Source organism: Pristiophorus japonicus, chromosome 1, assembly GCF_044704955.1.
Source record: "Pristiophorus japonicus isolate sPriJap1 chromosome 1, sPriJap1.hap1, whole genome shotgun sequence".
Classification (NCBI taxonomy): Eukaryota; Metazoa; Chordata; class Chondrichthyes; family Pristiophoridae; genus Pristiophorus; species Pristiophorus japonicus.
In genome coordinates, this window is record NC_091977.1 from 21,403,233 (window position 1) to 21,417,421 (window position 14,189).

A 14,189-nucleotide genomic window follows, 5' to 3' on the forward strand; every position below is an offset into this window, starting at 1 on the left:
CCTTTCTCTGTGTATATGTGTGTGGGGGGTGGGTGAATTCCCTCCTCCCCCACTAATACTCACAGACGGCTGCCAGCTCAGCTCAGCTCGCGCGCGCAAACTATAACGGTCTCCCCGACTCGTTGGCGCGCCCGTTAAATCCCGCCCTCTCGCCCCTGTTGCGCAGGCGCGTTAATAGGGCTCCCGAGCCAATAATGAGCTGAGCGAATAACGCCAGATCCGGGTCCCGCGGCGGGTGCCCGCGTGGCCCCGCCCCCCCCGCAGCTCTCGCGATGTCTGCGATGCCTCAGTCCGCCCCAGCCTGCCATGACAACAGGAGCCTGGCAGGAGGATGTGCCGAGTAGGTGCAGTATAACCCTGGGGAGTGGGGGGGAAGCTTCATTGGCTCACATGTTACACCTCGGGGCGATTTTTCATTATTATTATTGTTGTTGTATTTGTTGGAGTCCTCATTTGTGTTACGCCGGACAAAATGAGTCGCTGTTTGTGTGAGCCGGCTGGCTGGCTGGGAGAAGCGGTCATTGTGGTGGGGCTGAAGTGTCTGTAGGGGGGGAGGGGCTGCTGGCTGCAGTGGGTGGGAATGGGAGCATTTGCACATCAAACAAGGGTGGCGTTGCATTCACGCACCGCGATGCACCAGGCCAGAGTCCAGGAGGAGGAAAGGCCAGCCAGTGCCCTCCCTCTCCCCATCACACAGATGTAATTCACAAATGAATCTTGCTTCTGCAGCATCACTGCACTACTGTACTTGTCAAGTACTGTACATTCACTAGATCTGGTGCGGTGGTGCACACAGCTTGGTCTTAACTTTATTATTGTATTTTGGATCTGTTGTGGAGAATCGGTGCTGCACAAATTTGACATTCATTATTAAGAATTTCAGAAATCAAGCCAACACTGATTTTGTGCTGTCGTAAGTTCTTTGAAACACTGTCCCTGCTGTCTTAATAATTCAATCGCTTCCTTTCATCTACATTTTGAGGGCAGCTGAGCCTTATTAATCATTTAAAATAAATGGCCCCTGTATATTTTTTATCTGGAGTTCTGCAGCCTTCGTCTGCAAGATCATCGCTGCTGTCTATGGAGAGTATGTGAGATGAGAGAGATTTGTAAAATAATTATGTTTAGCCAGGTCTCTTGTGTCATCTGTTCATTCAAGCACAGATCGAGATTTAATAGCCTTGCCTCCAGACTCCAAAAGGAGTTTGGAGGGGGGAATAATGGAGTTATTTGAACTGCACTGAATCTGGTTTCCTCTAAGCCTCCCAAGCCACATAGAAGGTGAATTATAATGTTCATTTCATCGTCGACCCAAAAGGTAAAAAAAATCAGATCCTTATTAATGTAACCTGCCATTATTGTGTCTGTTATCCTACTTGATTTTGGATGATGCCAATCGGCAAGGAGAGGGTTAAGTTTAGTTTTGGAAGCATTTCCAAGGATTACAGATGTACACTATGTTAATGTAGTGCAACCAACCCTGGCAGTGCTGGACTAGATTACTGAAAGCAGGTTTTCTGTGTTATTATTGGTGGAATTCGTGTCATTTAATGTTCTCTGGTTGAACATTTTCTACATTGAAAACCTCAAGTTTTGTTTCTGATTGCTTTAACTAGATGGGGATTACTTGTAACTATGCTTTTGGAGAATTTGCTCAGCAAAGTGTGGTTGGAAATCTGCTTGTCCACAACAGAGTTGCTTTGGCTTTGCAGGTATAATTTGTGGGTGGTGGAGGATTGGGCTATTCGCCTCTGGACATAATTAACATAACCAACAATAATTGGAACAAGGTTAGCAATCTTTTTTTTGTAGGAAAGACTAGTAATATCATTATCAAATGAAGCTAATTTGATGCGTTAATGATGGTTTGGCCGGACAAATTGTGCATGGTAGGACAAATCGTGCAATGTGCAAGTTTTCTTATTTCATTTTGCAGAAATGTAATGAGCAAAAAATATCTACTGATCTGTGCAAATGTTGGGGATGTTAAATAGAACCGCATCCATCGCCGGCACTAATTTTCGTAACTACTATTCTCTTTCTCTTCCCCCTCCTCCCCTTCCCCCTGTTCATGCCCACTCTCTGAGATCATGGACGTTTGCTGGAGTAGGTTAGTACTTCAGCTGGCATCTCACCCGAGTGGTCATTCTTCATGTGTGTGAATCAAGATGGTAACAGTTGTTGCATTTGTGTAGCAGTATTACAACCAAGTTTGATCCCGTCCTTAACTGATAATCACACTTGCATACTTTCCATCGTGTGTCGCAGTCGAGAGCGCAAGCCATTCCAAATCGAAAAGCAATCATGAGTGAAATCTTGGCTGCTACTTTCTCTCCGTATCCCACAACAGCCCAGTTGTGTTTTCGCAATTATAGGTACATAGCAGCAGCAGTAGACCATTCAGCCCCTCGAGCCTGTTACACCATTCAGTTGGATCATGGCTGATCTGCATCTTAACTCCATTTACCTGCCTTTGGTTTCATATCCCTTGCTTAACAAAAATCTATCAATCTCAGTTTTTAAATTTTCAATTGACCCCCAGCTTCAACAGTTTTTTTAGGGAGAGAGTTCCAATTTCCACCATCATTAGTGTGAAGAAGTGCTTCCTGACTTCACTGCTGAACATCCTTGCTCTAATTTTAACATTATTTCCATCTGAGAGCGAACTCCACACAGACTGCGTATTGAATTTAAGATCTTCTTGTTCTGCACAGTTTATCACCACACTTATCCACTGAACCTTTAAAAGAACACACTCATTTTTCATAAACAAAATAGGTACTGCATTTTAAATTGATTTTTTAAAGTTTCCTTTAAAGCGGTAAGATCCAATTTGATGATGTCACAGAGGATGGGGGTTTGGGTGAGAGACCATACTCGGAAATTTCCAGCAATGCTGAAGTTGCAACAGCCCCATTTTACTCTCTTGTGTTGCAGTGTAAATAAAATTATTTGCTCGACAAAGTATAGTTTTGATCAGTGAAATCATCACAGTTTGTTTTGTTATACGGTCGTGGTAATCTTTGTTTATGGAATTGGTGTTCTTATAGCTCTCTCAGCAACCAGGGCCACTGTAGTTGATTCTGTCTTGATGTAAGTGGTCTGGCTTGTTCTGGATATACAATTTAACGGTGATTTGAGAGAAGCTTGTACGGTTAAACAAATAAAATTAGACGGTGTAAGAAAGGGAAAACCGATAGAAAGGAGGACCCACAAGCACAGTTTTCCTTTCTTTGCTTCAGCCCTTCAGGGAATTAATTTAAATTTGGTTTCGTCTCCTCTGCATACAACACCTTAGTTTGCGCTGATGGGATTGAGATCCTTGCCAATAAATGCCATTCCGAAGCAAATGATTCGAATGTGCATTGCAGTGACTAGCCATCTGATTCCTTTTCTCATTTAGCAACTTCTCATGCAGAATGGTTGTGATCAGAAACTTATTGTGCAGAGGCTCATGTGATGTGATTTGTGTTTCACAATTCTTGTTCAGTGTGTTGAAGTATTCCAGAGATTTTTGTGGTTCTACAGTTTTGAGGGAGTTGCTACAGAAATTAGGCACATGGGTTTGCAGAAACAGGAAAGGAGTTTCAAAGTTTACGCTTGTATTTTGACAATGTAGATAAAGAGGGTGAGGGGAGAAATATATTTTTTTATTTATTCATTCAGGGGATGTGGGAGTTGCTGGTAGGGCCACCAATTAATGCCCATCCCTAGTTTCCCTTGAGAAGGTGGTGGTGAGCCGCCGCCTTGAATCGCTGTTCTTTGCAGCGGTTTGGTATAACTGAGTGGCTTGCTCGGCCATTTCAGAGGGCAGTTAAGAGGCAATCACACGACTGTGGGTCTAGAGTCATATATAGGCCAGACCAGATTTCCTTCCTTAAAGGGCATTAGTGAACCAGATGGGTTTTTATGACAATCCGGTAGTTTCATGGCCACCATTACCGACACTAGCGTTTTTATTTCAGATTTATTTAATTAAATGAAATTAAATTCCCCGGCTGCTGTGGTGTGATTTGAACTCATGTCTCCAGATCATTAATTCAGGTCTCTGGATCACTAATCCAGTAATATTAGCATTCTGCTACCGTTTCCAATGAACTGACTTAAGGACAAAGTTCAGCGTAGGCCTTGGGCGAATATTTGATTAGGAGTCACGAATAAGGTTTGTCTGGGGATTAGGACAAGCTAGAATGGCTTTGGGGCCAGAAGGGCCATGGTCTGCTTGATGGTCGTCATCTGGGGTCTGAGTTGTGGTAAAATGATCAGGACCCTGTCCGATGATATAGTAGGTCAGGCTTACTGGCGGGCCATAGCTCTCTTGGGCTTGGGAGGGCAGTAAAGATCCTTGCTTCTTTATGGAACAGGCTACCAAGGGAGATAGTGGAAGCTGAGATGTTGATTCATTTGAATGTCAATTGGATAGACTTGTTTGAGAAAATAATATTTTGGGATACAGTACATGAGTAATTTTGAAATGAAGTATGGTAAGTGTAGCATTCCTGAGAGCAACAGGTGAATTTGGCCCGATGGTTCCCAAAGCTTTCCACCATTGACGGGTTTTCTTCGCTTCATGTCTGGGTCTTTTGAGACTAATTGGTGATTGATCGGTACGACTTATTAACAACTCCATTATTGCTATATACTGCGACTACTAAGATGGTAGAAGACAAAATAGATGTTCCTACATGCTGCTATGTGCCGCCTTCTCCAACTTGATGTGCTTTATATTCATTCCCCTCCCTGCCCCACATTAGTTCCAGGGCTTCCTGTGTCTTGATCACGTACTATAGAGAATTCTCTCTAAAAGCCTGTCTCTTTGATCATGCCTTCAGCAACCCCCCCAACCACTTCCCCCATCCATCATTGCTCATTGTATGCTTTCGCTCTGAGAAATGCCTTGGGATGTTTTTGCAAAGAATAGAGGATACATCACAATTCAAATCATATTTCTGATATCTATCTGAGATATGACTAGTCAGATTAAATTTGTTCACTGTTAGCTTGCTTTCCCCAGGCTAGAAAAGCTGCATATTAAAGTCCAGTGTGCAAAAAATGTCACTTCAAAGGCATTATTCCAATGCAAACCTGTTTTTTGATTGTGAAGCAAGTAGAAATCACCCACACACAATGTTTGCTTTATCCTGAATTCTATCACAATAAGGTAAAATGCTTGTTAACACGTGGTCTTTCGCTTTTGGGAGTTTGAGAATAGTATTATTTTGATGTGAAATAATGGGTCGTTTATAGAAGTGGTATGGTGCATAGAGCAGGGGAGAAATAATCGCTGAAAATTAAAGATATCGCCAGTTAATTTTGTTAAAGGAGCTGTATGCAATAATGCTGTCATCAACCATTTGCAGCAAATATCGTTTTTTCTTCTGTAATTCACCTTTCAATTTTAATGGGGATGAGAGGCACATCCTATCAACTTGCTTCCAGTTCAAATTCTTTTTGTACCACTGGATTGCAGCTTGTGCAGAAGTGGCACCTCGAGACTCCATTGTGGGTAGACTAGTTCCACGTACAAGTTTTATGTTGCGGACGCTGGTCGAGGCTCAATATTCTCAGTTGAACTGATTAAGTGTTATGTCTTTTGATGTTTTTATATATGGCGGGAGACTTTGAGGTAAAAGTTCTATAAAAACAACGCAAACTGCTGTGTTGTACATTGCTTCTGCTGATCTGTTTTTCATAAATCACTTCATTACTTTACAGCCCAAACCACGATCTGATGGAATGGTTATTCTTCCACGATCTAAAGTCTAGGAGATCACACGAGGGCTTGTATCATATCCATAGGAGATTTACGAGGCCTGGACTGGAGAATTTTAGCGACGAGGAAAGATTAGAAAAGCTGGGGTTGTCTTCTTTGGAATAGAGGAGGCTGAGGGGAGACCTTATTGAGGTGTACAAAATTATGAGAGGCCAAGGTAGAATGGATAGAAAGGACCTATTTCCCTTAGCAGAGCAATCCAATAACCAGGGAGCATAGATTGAAAGTAATTCGTTAGAAGGATTAGAGAGGAGTTGAATATAGTAACAGAAGTAGGCCATCGAGCCTCTCTAACTTGTTCCGCCATTCAGTGAGATTATGGCTGATCTGCAACCTAACTCCATGGGCCCAAGTTTCGGCCTCAGTTGCTCCTGATTTTTTGGAGCAACTGGTGTAGAACGGAGTATCTTAGAAATTCAAATTCTCAGCATTTAGTTTGCTCCAGTTCTAGTCAGTTAGAACAGTTTCACTTTGGAACAGAATTTTTTTTTCAAAAGGGGGCCTGTCCGGCCACTTATGCCTGTTTTCAAAGTTTCGTGAGTGAAAACTTACTCCAAACTAACTTAGAATGGAGTAAGTGAAGATTTTTGTACGCTCGAAAAAACCTTGTCTACACTTTAGAAAATCAGGCGTAGGTTACAAATCAAGCGTAGAGAATGGGGGGGGGGTTTAAAGGGAAGTTTACAAACATTAAACACTTCAATTTTACAAAAAGAGTCATCATCAATAATAAATGATAAATACATTAATAAATCAACCAATAAATCAATCAAAAAAAATTAATAAGAAATAATTTTAAAAAAAAATCAATAAATAAAACATTTTCTACTTACCGACTGCAGCACCGGGAGCCCTCCAACAGCGTGCTGGGATGCCCCCCCCCCCCCCAGTGTGTCTCTGTCAGTGTCTCTATCTCTCTGTCTGTCTGTGTGTGTGTCTCTCACTCTGTCTGTCAGTGTCTGTGTTTCTGACAGCGAGGGGAAGGTGGAGGAGGGGAGGGAAAGGGGGGGGAGAGGGGAGAGGGGAGAGGAGTGGGGGGGTAGGGAGAGGAGGGGGGTGGGAGAGAGGGGAGAGGAGGAGGGGGGGGGGAGGGGAAGTGGGGGGGGGAGGGGGAGGGAGGAGGAGGGGAAGTGGGGGGGGAGAGGAGGACGGTGGGGGTGGGGGGGGAGAGGAGGAGGGTGGGGGTGGGGGGGGGAGGAGGAGAGTGGGGGGGGAGGGAGGAGGAGGAGGGGAAGGAGGAGGGGAAGGGGGGGAAGGAGGGGGGGAGGGAGAGGAGGGGAAGGGGGGGAAGGAGGGGGGGAGGGAGAGGAGGGGAAGAGGGGGAAGGGGGAGGAGGAGGGGGGAGGAGGAGGAGGAGGGGGGTGGAGGAGGAGGAGGGGGGTGGAGGAGGAGGAGGAGGGGGGGAAGGGGGTGAGGAGGAGGAGGGGGGGAAGGGGGTGAGGAGGAGGGGGGGAAGGGGGTGAGGAGGAGGAGGGGAAGGGGGGGAGGAGGAGGAGGGGAAGGGGAGGAGGAGGGGAAGGGAGGGGAGGAGGAGGGGGAGGGGAAGGGGGGGAGGAGGAGGAGAAGATGGGGAAAGGGGAAGGGGGAAGGAGGAGGAGAAGAAGGGGAAGGGGAAGGGGGGAGGAGGAGAAGAAGGGGAAGGGGGGAGGAGGAGGAGAAGAACTGGGAAGGGGAGGGGGAGGAGAAGAAGGGGGAAGGGGAGGGGGAGGAGAAGAAGGGGAAAGGGGAGGGAAAGGAGAAGGGGGGGAGGGAAAGGAGAGCGGTGGGGAGAAGGGGGAGGGAGGCTGAACGTGCCGGGCCTGTCCCCAGCACAAGATTTACAGGTGGTCGTGTCGGCGGGGGGGAAGGAGGGAGGTCTGGTTGGTTCGGGTGCGGGGGGGCGCGGGTCGGAGGGGAGGGAGCGCGGGTCGGTTCGGGTTGGGGGGGGGGGCAGAGGGGCAGAGGGAGGTCGGGTCGGTTCGTGTCGGGGGTGGGGGGAGGGAGGTTGGGTCGGGTCTGGTCCGGGTGGGGTCGGGAGCGTGGGTCGGGTCGGCGGGAGAGGGGGAGGGGGAGGGAGAGGGAGAGGGAGGTCGGGTGAGGAGGGGAACGCGGGTCCAGTCCGGGGGGCGGGAGACGGGGCGGGTCCGGTCCGGGGGCGGGGGGTGGGGTGGGGAAGCGGGAGTCGAGTCGGGTCGGGAGGAAGCAGGAGCTGGGCGTGGGAGGCAGCCTTAGTGAGTCCATTCGGCCAGGGCTAGGGGCTGCGTGCTTCGGGCCCCTCCCACACAGTTTTGGGTGCCTGGAGCTACTGCACATGCGCGCCCATGTGCAGAGGTCCCAGCACTGTTTTCAGTGCAGGGACCTGGCTCCGCCCCCTACAGCTCGTGCTGCGCCGCGCCCGACTCCAGAGGACCAGCAGTGAGCCGGAGAATACGGAAGTTTTTTTAGGCGCACTTTGTGGCGCGAAAAACGGCGCGGCCCGAAACTTGGGCCCCATATATCTGCCTTTACCCCGTACCCCTTAAAGTAATTGATCGGCGGTTTAGAGAGGATTTGAGAGGAAATTTCTTTCCCCAGAGGGTGGTGGGGGTCTGCAACACACTGCCTGAAAGGGTGGTAGAGGCAGAAACCCGTACCACATCTAAAAAGTACTTGGATGTGCTTTGAAATGCCATAACCTACAGGGCTATGGACTAAGAGCTGGAAAGTAGGATTAGGCTGGATAGCTCTTGGTCGGCTGGCGCAGACATGATGTGCCGAATTGGCCTCCTTCCCTGTTGTAAATTTCTATGATACAGTCAGCTAAATACAGTAACGTAGATCTCCATTCGATTCCTGGGCAGCGCGTGTGTGTAAAGTCACACTTGTCGGGCTTGTTTACAGGAGTGGTCTTTGGCACAATGCACAAGAAAATAGGAGCAGGAGTAGGCCATACGGCCCCTCAAGACTGCTCCGCCTTTCAATAAGATCATGGCTGATCTGATCATGGCCGCAACTCCACTTTCCTGCCTGTTCCCCATAACCCTTGATTCCCCATATAGTTCAAGAATCTGCAGGGAATTATGTTCTAGAATGGGCTGCCTGAAAGGGTGGTGGAAACCGATTCAACAGTAACTTTCCAAAGGGAATTGGATATATTCTTGAAAAGGAAAGGTTTTCAGGACTATGGTGGGGGTGAGGGGGGGGGAGGGGAGGGTAAGTAAGGATGTGGGTGTTGGCCTTCATAGCAAGGGGATTTGAGTACAGGGGCAGGGAGGTGTTGCTACAGTTGTACAGGGCATTGGTGAGGCCACACCTGGAGTATTGTGTACAGTTTTGGTCTCCTAACCTGAGGAAGGACATTCTTGCTATTGAGGGAGTGCAGCGAAGGTTCACCAGACTGATTCCCGGGATGGCGGGACTGACCTATCAAGAAAGACTGGATCAACTGGGCTTGTATTCACTGGAGTTCAGAAGAATGAGAGGGGACCTCATAGAAACATTTAAAATTCTGACGGGGTTAGACAGGTTAGATGCAGGAAGAATGTTCCCAATGTTGGGGAAGTCCAGAACCAGAGGTCACAGTCTAAGGATAAGGGGTAAGCCATTTAGGACCGAGATGCGGAGGAACTTCTTCACCCAGAGAGTGGTGAACCTGTGGAATTCTCTACCACAGAAAGTTGTTGAGGCCAATTCACTAAATATATTCAAAAAGGAGTTAGATGAGGTCCTTACTACTAGGGGGATCAAGGGGTATGGCGAGAAAGCAGGAATGGGGTACTGAAGTTGAATGTTCAGCCATGAACTCATTGAATGGCGGTGCAGGCTAGAAGGGCCGAATGGCCTACTCCTGCACCTATTTTCTATGTTTCTATGTTTCTATGTTTCTGTGGTAGAGAATTCCACAGGTTCACCACTCTCTGGGTGAAGAAGTTTCTCCTTATCTCGGTCCTAAATGGCTTACCCCTTATTCTTAGACTGTGACCCCTGGTTCTGGACTTCCCCAACATTGGGAACATTCTTCCTGCATCTCACCTGTCTAAACCCGTCAGAATTTTAAACGTTTCTATGAGGTCCCCTCTCATTCTTCTGAATTCCAGTGAATACAAGCCCAGTTGATCCAGTCTTTCTTGATATGTCAGTCCCGCCATCCCGGGAATCAGTCTGGTGAACCTTCGCTGCACTCCCTCAACAGCAAGAATGTCCTTCCTCAAGTTAGGAGACCAAAACTGTACACAATACTCCAGGTGTGGCCTCACCAAGGCCCTGTACAACTGTAGTAACACCTGCCTGCCCTGCACTCAAATCCCCTCACTATGAAGACCAACATGCCATTTGCTTTCTTAACCGCCTGCTGTATCTGCATGCCAACCTTCAATGACTGATGTACCATGACACCCAGATCTCGTTGCATCTCCCCTTTTCTTAATCTGTCACCGTTCAGATAATAGTCTGTCTCTGTTTTTACCACCAAAGTGGATAGATAACCTCACATTTATCCACATTATACTTCATCTGCAATGCATTTGCCCACTCATCAAATCTATCCAAGTCACTCTGCAGCCTCATAGTATCCTCCTCGCAGCTCGCACTGCCACCCAACTTGGTGTCATCCGCAAATTTGAATCCCTTCGTCTAAATCATTAATGTACAATGTAAACAGCTGGGGCCCCAGCACAGAACCCTGCGGTACCCCACTAGTCACTGCCTGCCATTCTGAAAAGTATCCATTTACTGCTCTTTGCTTCCTGTCTGACAACCAGTTCTCAATCCATGTCAGCACACTACTCCCAATCCCATGTGCTTTAACTTTGCACATTAATCTCTTGTGTGGGACCTTGTCGAAAGCCTTCTGAAAGTCCAAATACACCACATCAACTGGTTCTCCCTTGTCCACTCTACTGGAAACGTCCTCAAATTGTCTAATTGGACACCTCTTTCAAAGAGGTGGCACAGGCACGATGGGCCAAATGGCTGGCTTATTGGCTGTATCATTCTATGAATGATCTCGGTAAAGCTTAAACAGTAACAGCTTTTATCATGTTGAAGAGGCTATATAAAATAATGGTGTCATTACCACTTTACACATGAAGATTTTTGAAACTTTTAAGTAAGTACCAGGTGGGAAGAAAAGACAGATTAAAGATTTCCCCTCCGAAAGTTTAGGACAGATTTCTGTTTTATTTGCAATTCTATAACCTTACACTGTTGGCAAAATTATATTGGCGATGCGAGCGCAACTGTGTGGTGCTTAAATAGTTCATCATACTGTTATTCTCTTCCAGCCGATCAATAGAGCTGGTATGAAACAAATGAGTGGCTGGAGCATTTATTGATTAGATAGTGGAATGGGTAGAAAAACGGTGAATGGAATTCAATGTAAGCAAATTTGAGGTAATAAATTTTGATAAAGAACATAAAAGAAATAATTATACTTTGAATGGGCGGAAGCTAGATAATGTGGAAGATCGGAGAGATTTAGGTTCACAACCATTTGCTTCATTTCCAATGGATATAGCCATACATCATCATAGGCAGCCCCTCGGAATCGAGGAAGACTTGCTTCCATTCTTAACATGAGTCCTTAGGTGGCTGAACAGTTCAATACGAGAGCTCAGTCTCTGTCACAGGTGGGACAGATCGTCATTGAGGGAAGGGGTGGGTGGACAGGTTTGCCCCACGCTTTCCACTGTCTGCGCATGTTTTCTGCATTCTCTCAGCGATGAGACTCGAGGTGCACCCGGATGCACTGCCTCCACTTAGGGTAGTCTTTGGCCAGGGACTCCCAGGTGTCAATGGGGATGTTGCACTTTATCAGGGAGGCTTTGAGGGTGTCCTTGTAATGTTTCTGCTGCCCACCTTTGGCTCGTTTGCCGTGAAGAGCGCTTGCTTTGGGAGGCTCATGTCTGGCATGCGAACTATGTGGCCTACCCAGCGGAGCTGATCACTGTGTGGTCAGTGCTTCAATGCTGGGGATGTTGACCTGGTCGAGGACGGTAACGTTGGTGCGCCTGTCCTCCGAGGATTTGTCTGATCTTGCGGAGACATCATTGGTGGTACTTGAAGTGTCTACCGTACATGGTCCATGTTTCTGAGCCATACAGGAGGGCGGGTATTACTACAGCCCTGTAGACCATGAACTTGGTGACAGTTTTCAAACAGTCTTTTCTTCAGGTGGCTGAAGGCTGCACTGGTGCACTGGAGGCGGTGTTGGATCTCGTCAATGCCTGCTCTTGTTGATGGGAGGCTCCCGAGATAAGGGAAGTGGTCCACGTTGTCGAGGGCCATGTCGTGGATCTTGATGACTGGGGGGGGCAGTGCTGTGCGGCGAGGACAGGCTGATGGAGGACTTTTGTCTTACTGATGTTTAGCGTGAAGCCAATGCTTTCGTATGCCTCAGTAAATACGTCGACTATGTCCTGGAGTTCAGCCTCTGTGTGTGCGCAGATGCAGGTGTCGTTCGTGTACTGTAGCTCGACGACAGATGTTGGTTGGGGTGGTCTTGGACCTGGCCTGGAGATGGCGAAGGTTGAACAGGTTCCCACTGGTTCTGTAGTTTAATTCCACTCCAGCGGGGAGCTTGTCGACTGTGAGGTGGAGCATGGCAGCGAGGAAGATTGAGAAGAGGGTTGGGGCGATGACACAGCCCTGCTTGACCCTGGTCCAGACGTAATTTGGGTCTGTGATGGATCCGTTGTTAAGGATCGCGGCCTGCATGTCGTTGTGGAGCAGGCGGAGGATGGTGACGTACTTTTGGGGGCATCTGAAACGGAGGAGGATGCTCCATAGACCCTCGCGGTTGACAGTGTCAAAGACCTTTGTAAGGTCAAAGAAGGCTGGTGCTGATCCCTGCAGCTGTCGCGCTGCAAAGAAATCATGCCCGTTGTGCCCCGTAGGGGATGAAATCTGCACTGCGACTCTGGGATGAGCTCCTCGGCCACAGGGAGAAGACGGTTGAGGAGGACTCTAGCGACACTTTTCCAGTGGCTGATAACGGGGAGATTCCTCTGTACTTACCGCAGTCAGATTTGTCCCCTTTTTTAAAGATGGTCACGATCATTGCATGTCTGAGATGTCCAGGCATGCTCTCCTCCCTCCAGATGAGAGAGATGAGGTCATGTATTCACGCCCACAGTGCCTCTCCGCCATACTTCAATGCTTCAGCAGGAATTCCATCCGCTCTCGTATCCTTGTTGTTTTCTAGCTGTCTTATGGCTTTTTCTACCTCGTGCAGTGTTGAGGTTTTACTGAGGTGCTGGAGGGTAGCATGCTGCGGAATGGAATCGAGAACACTCGAGTCAAAGGCAGAGTCTCAATTGAGGAGATCTTCGAATACAGAGTTTTATTGCGAGACACAGAGATTCTCCATTACACTGACTTTTTTATTCTATAAGACCTGCATTTATATATAAAGTGCCTTTCACGACCATTGGACGTCTCAAAGTGCTTTACAGTTCATGAAGTACTTTTTATAGTGTTGTCACTGTTGTAATGTAGGAAACGCGGCAGCCAATTTGCGCTCAGTGGTCTCCCAGAAACAGCAATGTGATAATGACCAGATAATTTGTTTTTGTTGGGTTGATTGAGTGATAAATATTGGCCAGGACACGGAGGATAACTCCCTTGCTTCTCTTTGAAATGGTGCCATGGGATCTTTTACGTACACCTGAGCGGGCAGAAAAGGGTCTTGGTTTAACGTCTCATCTGAAAGATGGCACCTCTGATGTTGTAGCATTCCCTCAGTACTGCACAGGAATGTCAGCCTAGATTTTCGTACTCAAGTGAGGCGGTATGGGTTGAATTGAAGAACAAAAAATGGGCGATCACACTGCTGGTAGCCTACTATAGAGCCCCCAAACAGTCAGAGCGAGATAGAAGTGCAAATATGTAGGCACATTTCTGAGAAGTGTAAAAACTATACTGCAGTAATAGTAGGGGATTTCAACTACCCTAATATTAACTGGGATAAAATGAGTGTGAATGGTATAGAGAGTGCGGAATTTCTAAAATGCATTCAGGAGAACCTTTTTTTAATAGCCAGTATATAATAAGTCCAACAAGGGAGGGGGCGGTTCTGGACTTAGTTTTAGGAAGTGAAGCTGGGCAGGTGGAAGGGGTATCAGTGGGAGAGCATTTTGGTGTTTGTGATCATAATTCAGTTAGATTTAGGGTAGTTATGGAAAAGGACAAAGATAGACCAGCAATAAAAGTTCTCAATTGGGGGAAAGCCAATTTTGATGAGCTGATATGTGATTTAGATAAAGTGGACTGGAAACAGCTACTTGAAGGTAAATAAGCGTCGGAGCAGTGGGAGGCATTCAAGGAGGAGTTCCGGAGGGTTCGGAGCAAGTAAGTTCGCTTGAAGAAAAAGGGTGGGACGAACAAATCTAGAGCTCCCTGGATGTCAAGAGACATACAGGGTAGGATAAAGGAAAAAAAAGGAGACTTATGACAGATACCG

General features: G+C 47.3%; 1 protein-coding gene across 3 annotated transcripts in view; it reads left to right on the plus strand.

The window, feature by feature from the left end:
• The first annotated feature begins 299 nt into the window (after nt 1–299).
• Nucleotides 300–14,189, plus strand: part of LOC139262882 (H(+)/Cl(-) exchange transporter 3) — a 206,733-nt gene continuing 192,843 nt past the window's right edge. For 2 of the 3 annotated variants that reach the window (XM_070878121.1, XM_070878148.1), the window contains exon 1: nt 300–340. The gene's annotated coding sequence lies outside the window, so the exon portion shown is untranslated. Of the gene's footprint in view, nt 341–1,773; nt 1,791–14,189 lie in introns of those variants that run through there. The other variant, XM_070878130.1, reaches the window with a different exon arrangement.